The following is an 11,818-nucleotide window of genomic DNA, read 5'->3' as shown; positions in this document are numbered from 1 at the left end:
ATACCTCTTCTTGGCAATTGATTTAACATCCACTGGACCAAAGAGATCAACCTGAAGTAGATGATATGGTTCAAGAATGGAGGATTCAGTTTTACTCTTGAAAGATGTCTTCCTTTTCTTGGCTTTCTGGCATGAATCACATAAGCCATCAGGAGTAAACACTGCATTAGTTCAATCCTCTTACAAGATATTTCCTCACAAGTTCATTGATATTGTTGTAGTTGAGGTGAGAAAGTCTTGTACGCCAGTTCCAGCTGTCTTCCATAGATGCTCTACTCAGTAGACAAACTTCTGAATTATTAATTCTTGTGGAGACCCTGATTTCATATAAACTACCTTGTCTTACTGTTAAGTGGCATTTATGACACTTATTTATGCTCTAATAAGCTTTGAGTTGGTGTATTTGTACTCAAGTTATTTGTGTTTTAACGTGTTTTCAAGTGTTTTTGCATTTCAGGCTTTACTTCGTGAATCAGGTGAATTAGCATTGTTTTAATGCTAATATGGTGTCTAGGATGTGTGCAAGTAAAGGCTTAAAGAATTGGCTCAAAGCTGCAAGGAATAAGGAAAAGAAATTATATTTTCTAGCAGAAGGCCGATGCGGCAGCGCGCTATGCAGGCGCGCCCGTGCTGTGATAGCGCGGTCACGCCATGAAGCAGGGAGCCGGCGTGCCCGGGCTGTTGAAGCGCGCGGCTGCGCCGTGTTGGGATTATAAAATCCTGATTCTATTCTAATTTGATTTGCTGGACTCCAGGGATGCATGGACTGCTATATAAACATGTATTAGGTCATTTTTAATAAGAAGAAGTGAGAGACAGACCTGAGTGCAAGGAGAAGAAGGCAAGAGACCTCTTGGGACAATTCAACAAAGGCGAAGACGATCTAGTTTATTCTTGTGAATCTTTGTTTAAGTTGTAATTTGGATGCTTGTTTCTTGTTTTGCTGAACCTATACTCTCGTTTGTACTTGGTTTTATTTATTCGTATAAAGACTACGTTTGCTATATCATATTTTCATCGGAACCCACGTTGATGATGAGTCCGATTATGGGCTAATCATTATCGTGGGGTTCTAGTGGATTTACTTAAGGATTTCTTTAGTTAAATTATTCGAATACCTTAGTATATGGTGATTGTTTGATATCCTAGTATTGGTTGTGCTTATTCGTCTTATGTGCGTCGCGAACTTATAAGATAGCGTGTTAATTCTTAATGAAGCAAAAGTGAATTTAAGGGTTTAGAACTTGCCATGCTAGCATAGGTTCATGTCATTGTTATCCATGATTCGTAGGTAATTTTAACCATTTTACTTGCCCTATGTAATCAGGATAGATAACTTGTGCTTAAACCGTTACGTTGTCAAATTCTATAGACATATAGGGTCTCAATATAGTTGGTGCCTATTCAGCTTCTATCTCTTTTGTGGATGATGTGATACTTTCAAATTCAATGATGTGACTAAAGATGCTATTAAGCTGCAATTATTCCCATTCTCTTTGAGGGACAGAGTGAAGTGTTGGGTATATTCTCTACCAGCAGGATCTATCACCACTTGGGAGGATCTTGCACAGAAGTTTCTCACTAAATTCTTCTTGATAACAAAGACTGCTGCAATCAAGAATGCTCTTACTCAGTTTGCTCAGAAAACTGGAGAATCTCTGTGTGAGGCTTGGGATCGATATAAGGAGGTGCTAAGGAAGTGACCACACCACGACATGCCTGATTGGATGATCATTAACTGTTTCTATAATGGATTAGGTGCTACTTCTAGACCCATGCGTGACGCAACATCAGGAGGAGCCTCGTGGGCTAAAAGCTATGATCAAGCTTATCAACTCATTAAGCTGATGGCTGCTAATGAATACCAAAATCCTGCACAGAGACTTGCTCAGGGAAAGATAGCAGGAATTCTGGAGTTGGACGCTGCAACTGCTATCGCTGCCCAACTTAAGGCTTTGACGACAAAGGTGGACACTTTGGCTAATTATGGAGTGAATCTAATCACTAGTGTTTTTGAGCTATGTGCTGGTGCCCATGAGACTGATCAATGTGCAATTCTAATGAATCAGCTCAATATGTGAGCAACTTCCAGCGATCACAGCAAACAACGCCAGCCACCTATCATCCCAACAGCCGCAATCATCCTAATTTCAGTTGGAGTAATGCTCAGAATACGGTTCAACAGCCTTATCAGCCGTATACAGCTAAGCAGTACAACCCCCTAGTTTTTAGCAACCCCAGTATGTGCCAAAGCAATAACTTCAGATGTAACTAGCTAATGAAAAATCTGAATTAGAGGAGTTGAAGCTTTTGTGCAAAAGTCAAGCTGTTTCTATCAAGACCTTGGAAAATCAAATTGGGCAAATTGCCAATGCCTTGCTAATTCGTCAGCCTAATACACTACCTAGTGACACTGAAGTTCCAGGAAAGAAGGAAGCTAAGGAACAGGTAAAGGCAATCACTTTGAGGTCTGGGAAGGTTGCGAATTCTGATCAAACTCAAGATTTGGCTGAAGAAGCTGTGGCTGAGAAAGAAGTAGTGTAGCAGGATAAAGAAGTGGAACCAAGGAAGACTATATTTGAGCACACTCCGTTGAGGGTAATACAGGGGAGAAACAAATATATTCTCCACCGCCTTTGCCCAAGCGGCTACAGAAGAAAAAGATGGACAGGCAATTTGAGAAGTTTCTGGAGGTGTTCAAGAAACTTCATATCAACATACCTTTCGCAGAGGCTCTAGAGCAGATGCCTAGTTACGCAAAGTTCATGAAAGATATTCTATCTCGAAAGGTGAAGCTGGATGATTTAGAGACTGTCGCTCTCACGGAGGAATGCAGTGATGTGCTGCAACAGAAGTTGCCTCCGAAGCTTAAAGATCCAGGAAGCTTCACCATTCCATGTACTATTGGAAAAGTGTCTTCTGACAGATGCTTATGTGACTTGGGAGCTACCATCAATCTGATGCCTTGGTCTATCTTCAAAAAGTTGAATTTACCTGATCCAAAGCCTACATACATGACCTTGCAGTTGGTCGATCGTTCAATTACATACCCGCGAGGTATTGTGGAGGATGTCTTGGTCAAGGTGGATAAACTCTTCTTCCCTGCTGATTTCGTCATTCTTGATTTTGACGAGGATAAGAAGATTCCCATAATCTCGGGGAGACCTTTCTTGGCGACTGGCCAAACCTTGATTGATGTACAAAATGGTGAACTAAAAATGCCAAAGAAAGGTGGTATTACTGTGGTGGTAAATGAGAAGAATCAGCTTATCTCTACAAGAACATTCATGGGGTGGAGAGTTCGTATGGACTATCAGAAGCTGAACAAAGCCACGAGGAAGGACCATTTTTCCATTCCCTTTCATTGATCAGATGCTCGACAGGTTGGCTGGTCATAAGTATTACTGTCTTCTGGATGGCTATTCGGGTTATAATCAGATTTGTATCGCTCCAGAAGATCACGAGAAGACTACCTTGACTTGTCCATTTGGTACTTTCGCCTTCAGACAAGTTTCTTTTGCTCTGTGTGGTGCACCAACCACGTTTCAGAGATGTATGATGTCCATCTTTTCAGATATGATTGGCCAGAATGTGGAGGTGTTCATGGATGACTTCTCAGTCTTTGGTGATTCTTTTGATGAATTCTTGCAAAATTTGGGACACGTTCTCAAGAGGTGTGTTGAGACTAATCTGGTTCTCAATTGGGAGAAATATCATTTTATGGTGCGTCAATACATTATTCTCGGGCACAAGATTTCTAATAAAGGTCTAGAGGTGGACAAGGCTAAGGTGGGGGTCATTGAGAATCTTCCTCCACCTATTTCTGTCAAAGGGATCCGCAGTTTTCTTGGTCATGCGGGTTTTTACAGGCGTTTCATCAAGGACTTCTCGAAAATTTCAAAGCCTTTGTGCAGTTTGTTAGAGAAAGATGTTCCTTTTAAATTCGATGACCAGTGCCTTGCAGCTTTTGAAACTTTAAAGAAGAGTTTAATCATGACACCTGTCATAACTGCACCTGATTCGAATGAGCCTTTTGAGATGATGTATGATGCAAGTGACTATGCAGATAGAGCAGTTCTTGGGCAGAGAAAGAAAAATATATTTCATGTAGTCTACTATGCTAGTAAGACTCTAAATATTGCTTAACTAAATTACACTACTACGGAGAAAGAACTTTTGGCCATCGTCTACGGTTTTGAGAAATTTCGATCTTATCTACTTGGGACTAAGGTGATAGTTTTCACTGATCACGCTGCCATTCGATATCTAGTCTCAAAGAAGGACTCGAAGCCTAGGTTGATTTGATGGGTTCTTTTGCTCCAAGAATTTGAATTAGAGATCAAGGACAAAGAAGGAACTAAAAATTAAGTTGTTGATCATCTCTCGCGTTTAAAGAATCCCAATGCCACTTCATTGGACAAGACATTGATAAATGAGTCTTTTCCCGACGAGCAGCTGTTTGGAGTACAAGAAGAAGAACAATGGTTTGTAGACATTATGAACTATATGGTGAGTAATATCATGCCTCCTGACTTATCTCCTGCTCAAAGGAAGAAGTTTCTTCATGATGTGAAGTGGTACAAGTGGGATGAGCCATTTCTTTTTCTCCAAGGAGCTGACCAAATCATCAGGAGATGTATTCCTTACAGTGAAACGGGGGGGGGGGATCTTGTGAGATTGCCACTTGACGGCTTATGGAGGACATTATGGTGGAGAAAAGACAACAAATCGTGTTCTTCAGGTATGTTTCTTTTGGACAACAGTGTTTAAAGATGCTCATCAGTTTGTTTTGAAATGTGATCGATGTCAACGAGTGGGTAATATGTCTAAAAAGGATGGGATGCCTCTTAATGTGCTTCTTGAAGTTGAGGTCTTCGATGTTTGGGGAATTGACTTCATAGGGCCATTTGTCTCATCTTGTAACAGTAGTTTATTTTGTTGACAGTTGATTATGTGTCAAAGTGGGTTGAAGTTAAGGCGTTGCCAACAAATGATGCGCAAGTGGTGCTTAATTTTCTTCACAAGCAAATCTTCACAAGGTTAGGAACTTCAAGAGTCATAATCAGTGATGAGGGTTCGCATTTTTACAATCGCAAGTTCACTGCTATGATGAAAAGGTATAATGTGAATCATCGCATTACTACTGCTTATCATCCTTAGAAGAATGGTCAAGCTGAGGTGTCGAACAGGGAGATCAAGCGCATTTTGGAGAAAGTGGTATGTCCATCATGGAAGGATTGGTCTTTAAAGCTGAATGAAGCTGTTTGGACGTATAGAACAACATACAAGACTCCATTGGGAATGTCGCCGTATCAACTGGTACATGGTAAGGGGTGTCATTTGCCTTTAAAACTCGAGCATAATAAAAGGCATATGTCATAACCTATTTGTTTATTCGAGGATTTAACTCAACTCAAATAAGAATGTAATAAGTAAATAGTGGATCTATCGTCAGAGAGATCTCACAGAGTAACATATGTCAAAGGATTAAGAAGCATTGTTCATCTACAGACTTGATTACTTAATTCACTGGAAGAAGCTCAAGAAATTGATAAAGCCTCAGTGATATAAATCAAGATTGTGGATTTAATCAAGTGACAGAGATCTCGTCAGGGTATCAATTAATTACAAGGATTTAGTCTGAAGAAAATCAAGAGTATCAAGGTCAAGGCTTGAAGAAACGTCACGGAAGTTAGTCACTCATGAACCAGATAGTACATCGAGTGTCAACATTGAAGTGGTGGAATTGATTCATAATTGACAGTGATTTTCAGAAGATTTTCAGAAGAATGGTTGCTGCTCAAGATTAGTATTAATTCTCTATTAATTAATTAAGTCATATAATTTAATTAAGAAAATAAATTATATCTGCAAAGATTAATTTATTGATTAATTGAATTAATTGATTAATTAATTCAGAATTAATATTAAGGATTTTCAGAATTTTTATTAGATTAAATTCTATTAATAATTCAGTAAGACAATTTGATTTGAACTACTATGACAATCGGTATGACAATTGATAGTCATACCGCAAGTCTTGCTAGTTCATTCTGATTGTCTTGCTAGCTATTGGGATTGTCTTGCTAGTTCAAAAGGATAGTCTCGCCGAATGTCCTACTAGTTCAAATGGATTGTCATGCCAGTTCATTTGATTGTCTTGCCAAAAGTCTTGCTGATTCAACTGGATTGTTTTGTTTACTTAAACAACAGAAAGCAGAAGACATTCAACTAGCAATCAAACAGAACACACAAGTCAAGAACACAGCAGAAACAAAAGCAAATCATTTCATTTTTCATCTGCTTTATTCAAGATCAAAATTCTAGATTGTAAAGTTAAATCCAAACCACTAGAATTATTTATCTTGTTCTTGTATAACAATCTAGCGGATTAAAATCCCTAGAACTTAATCTCAAATCGCATTTAGCATTTGATCTTTTCATTACAAAAATAGAAAAAGTTCATGTCGAATTTATTCTAGATTTGTAATAATTGATTTGAGATTAATCCCTTGTAACAGATACCGTTGTTGTAACACCTTTCAAGTTTAATAAAAGTTTTATTTAACTTGAATTTTGTTTCACCTTTTTATTCCGCATTTTATTCGATTAAACGGTATTGTTTGCATTCAACCCCCCCTTCTACAAACAAATTGGGACCTAACAATTGGTATCAGAGCCTTCTGATTAACGTACAAATCAAGATCCTAGACTTTTGTGTTTCTTTCACTCCTTGAATTTTTTATTCACTCAAAAAATTCATAATGACTACATAAAAAGTTGGAACCGTTAAAATTACACTATTCGATAAAGAAAATTATGTTATGTGGAAGAAGAAGATGTTAATGTTTTTACAAGTTGCTAATCCCAAATATCTGGAAGTGTTAAAGAAGGGTCCAAAAATTCCAATGGTTATTGAACCAGAGGTAATAGAAAATGATGTGGTGATCACCAAAGCTAGAACTTATGTGAAAGATCCTGAGGATTTCTCTCCTGCTGAAATAGAAGAAGCCTCCCTGGATGCTAGCCTTCAATTAATTTTAGTAGATTCCCTTGATCCCTTGATGAATAGACATGTGATGAATTGTAGAGATTCCAAACATATCTGGGAAACTATTGAGGTTATTAATGAAGGCACAGAGGAAGTTAGGGAGAATAAGTTAGAAATCCTAACCTCTGAGTATGAATACTTTAAATCCAATCCAGGAGAAGGAATCACTGAAGTGTTTGAGAGGTACAATGCATTGATCAACAACCTGAACATTAATGGTAAATACTATTCCATCAGGGAGGTCAAAAAAATGTTCCTTTTAACACTGCCAACTCATCTCGAACATAGAATTACTGCCATAAGAGAAGCAAGAGATCTGAGTGAGATTTCTTTGGAAAGGCTCTATGATGTGTTAAAGACTTATGAGTTGGAGCAGATTCAGCAGAAGGAAGTTTACGGGAAAGGAAGAGTGGTCAGCACGTAAACTGCTCTAGTAGCTGATGAACAACAACAACAACCACAATATCAACAACAATCTCAACAGTCAGAAAGAATGGTACAGTCTTCCAAGGTTGAAGAAAATGTGATAGTAGCAGAATTTGATCCTCCTACTACAAATCAATCAGGAGATGATTTTTATTCCTTGGAAGAACTGGAGCAATTGGAGGATGAGTCAATGGCCCTGATTGTCAAGAGATTCTCAAATGTCAGATTCAAAAGGAATCCCAAGTTCAAGTACAAGTCCAACTACAATAGATTCCAGAAAGGTGGATCTTCATCCTCTAACACCAGCAGTGGTGGGTATAAAACATGGATGGTTGATCGAAGCTCCATTCGATGCTTCAACTGCAATGAGTTGGGACACTTTGCCACAGAATGCAGGAAGCCAAAACAAGTTAGGAAGAACTCTTACGATTCTAATCAAAAGAGTAAATCTGAAAGGGCTTACCTGGCAAAGGGAAGAAGCTGGGATGATACTGACAGTGAAGATGAAGAAGTTGGGAATCTTGCTCTCATGGCTAGTGATGCAAACACCTCATCGTCAAGAAAAGAGGTAAAATTTACTGATGCTGAATTAGTTTATCATCTAGGAGGTTCCTTAGATTGTGCTTGTCGTGATAATGAATTGTTAAATCAACAAATCAAAGACCTTGAGAAAGAGGTCAATGAATTAAGACTTGTGCACATTAATCAAGATAAATTAAAAGAACAAGTATCTTTTCTAGAGAATAGAGTTGACTGTTATAGACAACTTAAAACTATTCTCAAAGACAAGATCACCGGTCTTGAGGCTAAGGTTAAAGCTTACTTTAATTCTTGTTCGAAGTCCAAAGAGTTTTACAATAAGTAAGCTGTTAATCAAACATCTGGAATAGGTTATGATTACAATGCTGCTATTGGAAAATTAGGCATAAACTCCCCTCCTCATGTCTGTGCTAAAGGCAGGGAAGTACCACATGTGCTTAAGGGTGTTGATGAACCCCTCTATAAAGAATCAATTGCTGAACCATTTGATGAGACCTCATTTATTATTCAAGAAGAAATCCGTGCTGAAGATAATGCTAATGAGAAAGCTGTCTCCAAGTCAAGTGTGTCAAAAGTTCCGGTCAAGGTTGTGAAAGCAACTGAGACTAACTCAGACACACATGAGTTGGATAACACAAATGCCATGTCTACCATGCATAAGTTGCCTATTGTTAATCCCTCTCATAAAGCATGTGGTGTTCCTGATTGTATGTCTTGTGCTTTTAATCTGATGTATGCTTATTTTAATGGTAAGCATGTTTCTAATGATAAGACTACTCCTCGTCAGCATGTGAATAATAGAAAGCATGATAGGTCTAAGACTGCTAGTCCTCCTAAAGCTAGAAAGGAGACATTTGTGCCTAAGCCTAAACAGAAATTTGTCAAGGCTGTTCACAAGGTCAAATGTCCAGTCATTGAGAAAGTTGAGAATATTAAAATTAAGAATGTTGTTTTGCCTGATAAAGGCCAATTTTACAAATATGCCGGACCCAGCCAAGCTTGGGTTCCGAAGAAGGTCTAATCCATTTGTATTGCAGGGCATTAAACAGGTACAACCGGTAGTATGGATTCTTGACAGCGGATCGTCAAGACATATGACCGGAGATAGAGCCCTGTTATCAAATGTGGTTGAGAAAGCTGGCCCAGTGGTTACCTTTGGAGATAACAGCAAAGGTTTAATGGAGGGATATGGATGTTTGCTAGCTGGAAATGTTATCATTGAAAATGTGTATGTTGTGCAAGGACTTGAACACAATCTGCTTAGCATTAGTCAGTTCTGTGACAACGGCTACAATATTTTATTCGACAAGCTGAAGTGTCAGATTCTGCACAAGAAAAGTGAAAAACCCTCCTTGATGGGAATCCGGAAAGGAAATCTGTTCGTAGCTGACATGAACTCTGGAAGCAATCCTGAAATCAATTGTTTCTATGCAAAGGCATCGTCAGATGAGAGTTGGCTATGGCACAAGAGACTTTCTCATCTCAATTTCAAAACAATGAATTCTCTTATCAAAAGAGAATTGGTCAGAGGTCTGCCTCAGCTGGAATTCTCCCCAGAAGGACTATGTGAGGCTTGCTAGAAAGGAAAGTCAAAGAAAGCAAGTCACAGAGGCACTGACACATCTTCCATAACTGGTGTTCTGCAATTATTGCACATGGATTTATTTGGACCAGTTAATGTCCTTTCGATGTCAAAGAAGTGTTACTGTCTTGTGATAGTTGATGACTATTCCAAGTATACGTGGGTTTTATTTCTTCACTCTAAGGATGAAACACCACAAGTTGTGATTGATCATATCAAGATGATTGAGTTAGATTCTAATGTCCCTGTTAGAGCAATAAGGTCAGATAATGGAACAGAATTCAAGAATTCACTTCTCAATGGATTCTGTACAGACAAAGGGATTACCAGACAATTTTCAGCTCCTAGAACCCCTCAGCAAAATGGAGTGGTAGAAAGGAAGAATCGTACATTGAATGAAGCTGCAAGAACGATGTTAAGTGAATCAGGTCTTCCAATGTACTTTTGGGCTGAAGCTGTCAATACTGCATGTTATACTCAGAATCGAACTCTAATCAACAAAGACTTCATGAAAACTCCTTATGAGATTTTGAATGAACAGAAACCTTCTATCAAATACTTTCATGTATTTGGTGCCAGATGCTTCGTGCTCAAGGATGGAGATGATCGTCGTGGTAAATTCGAGGCAAAGGCATATGAGGGTATTTTTGTTGGATATGGAAGAAGATCATACAGAGTGTATATCATTGATCAACACAAAGTAACTGAAAGTGTCAATGTTACATTTGATGACACTAAACTCCCTAGTATCCAAACTGAAGATCCTTCTGAGAAACTGAAGTTTGATGATATGTCAGATTCAGAATCAGAACATGGTCAAGAACCTGAGGTTGTTGCTGGTGAAGAACCTGTTAATCATGATGATACTCATGGTAATAGTGATGGAAACTTTGGCAACAATGGAGATACCACTGCTACTGACGGAGAATCTTCAAGTCAACATGGCAACAACTCAGGGGGAGATGCTGAAGGATCATCTAGTAGGACACAACATCCCAATGAATTTCAAGGCGAATCATCAAGATCAAATCTTCCAAGACAGACTGTCTAGAATAAAGCTCATCCTTTTGAGTTGATTATTGGTGATCCAGATGTTGGAGTCAGAACTAGACGTGCTACTCAAAATGCGTGTCTGTTCTCAGGATTTCTTTCTGAGATGGAACCTAAGAAGATTGAGGAAGCACTGACTGATCCAGATTGGGTGATTGCTATGCAAGATGAGCTCAATCAGTTTGAAAGTCAACAAGTCTGGAAACTGGTACCTAGACCTACACACAAGAAAGCTGTTGGTACTAGGTGGGTATTCAGGAATAAACTAGATGAAGATGGTGTGATTACAAGAAACAAGGCAAGACTGGTAGCAAAAGGGTATTCTCAAGCTGAAGGCATTGATTATGATGAAACCTATGCTCCAGTGGCTAGACTTGAGGCCATCAGGATATTTCTGGCATTCGCAGCATTCTCAAACTTTAAAGTTTATCAAATGGATGTCAAGAGCGCCTTTCTGAATGGAAAGCTGGATGAAGAGGTATATGTAGAGCAACCTCATGGTTTTGAAGATCCAGATCATTTGGATTTTGTCTTCGTTCTTTTCAAGGCTATCTATGGACTCAAACAGTCTCTAAGAAAATGGTATGACACTCTCTCTGAATTTCTTATTGAAAATAGCTTTATTAGAGGTGTCATAGACAAAACTCTCTTTTCTAAAAAACATAAGAATGATACTATATTAGTCCAAGTCTATGTGGATGATATAATATTTGGGTCTACTAATGATAATCTCTGTAAGAGATTTGCTAAGTTAATGCACAGCAAGTTTGAAATGAGCATGATGGGAGAGCTGAAGTTCTTTCTTGGATTACAAGTAAATCAAAGGTTAGATGGAACATTTATTTATCAATCCAAGTATCTCAAGGAACTCCTCAAAAAGTACAATCTAGAGGATTCTGCATCAGCAAAGACTCCATCAACTATAGCTGTCAAGCTTGGACCATGTGAAAACTCCATTAAGGTAGATGTCACAAGCTACAGAGGTATGATTGGCTCGTTACTCTATCTTACTGCAAGTAGACCAGATATTATATATGCTACATGCTTATGTGCAAGGTTCCAAGCGGATCCTAGAGATATTCATCTCGTTGCTGTTAAACGAATCTTAAGATATCTTAAGGGAACACCAAATCTAGGTATTTGGTACCCTAAAGAATCTGGTTTTAACC

General features: G+C 38.6%; 1 non-coding gene across 1 annotated transcript; it reads right to left on the bottom strand.

Moving 5' to 3' along the window:
- Positions 1-1,610: 1,610 nt before the first annotated feature.
- Positions 1,611-1,717, bottom strand: LOC141698822 (small nucleolar RNA R71). The gene has a single exon (XR_012565323.1). It is a non-coding gene; the product is annotated as a small nucleolar RNA R71 (small nucleolar RNA).
- Between the last annotated feature and the right edge of the window lie 10,101 nt (positions 1,718-11,818).

This window comes from Apium graveolens, chromosome 11 (assembly GCF_009905375.1).
Source record: "Apium graveolens cultivar Ventura chromosome 11, ASM990537v1, whole genome shotgun sequence".
Classification (NCBI taxonomy): domain Eukaryota; kingdom Viridiplantae; phylum Streptophyta; class Magnoliopsida; order Apiales; family Apiaceae; genus Apium; species Apium graveolens.
This window is presented reverse-complemented; position numbering and strand designations above follow the sequence as displayed.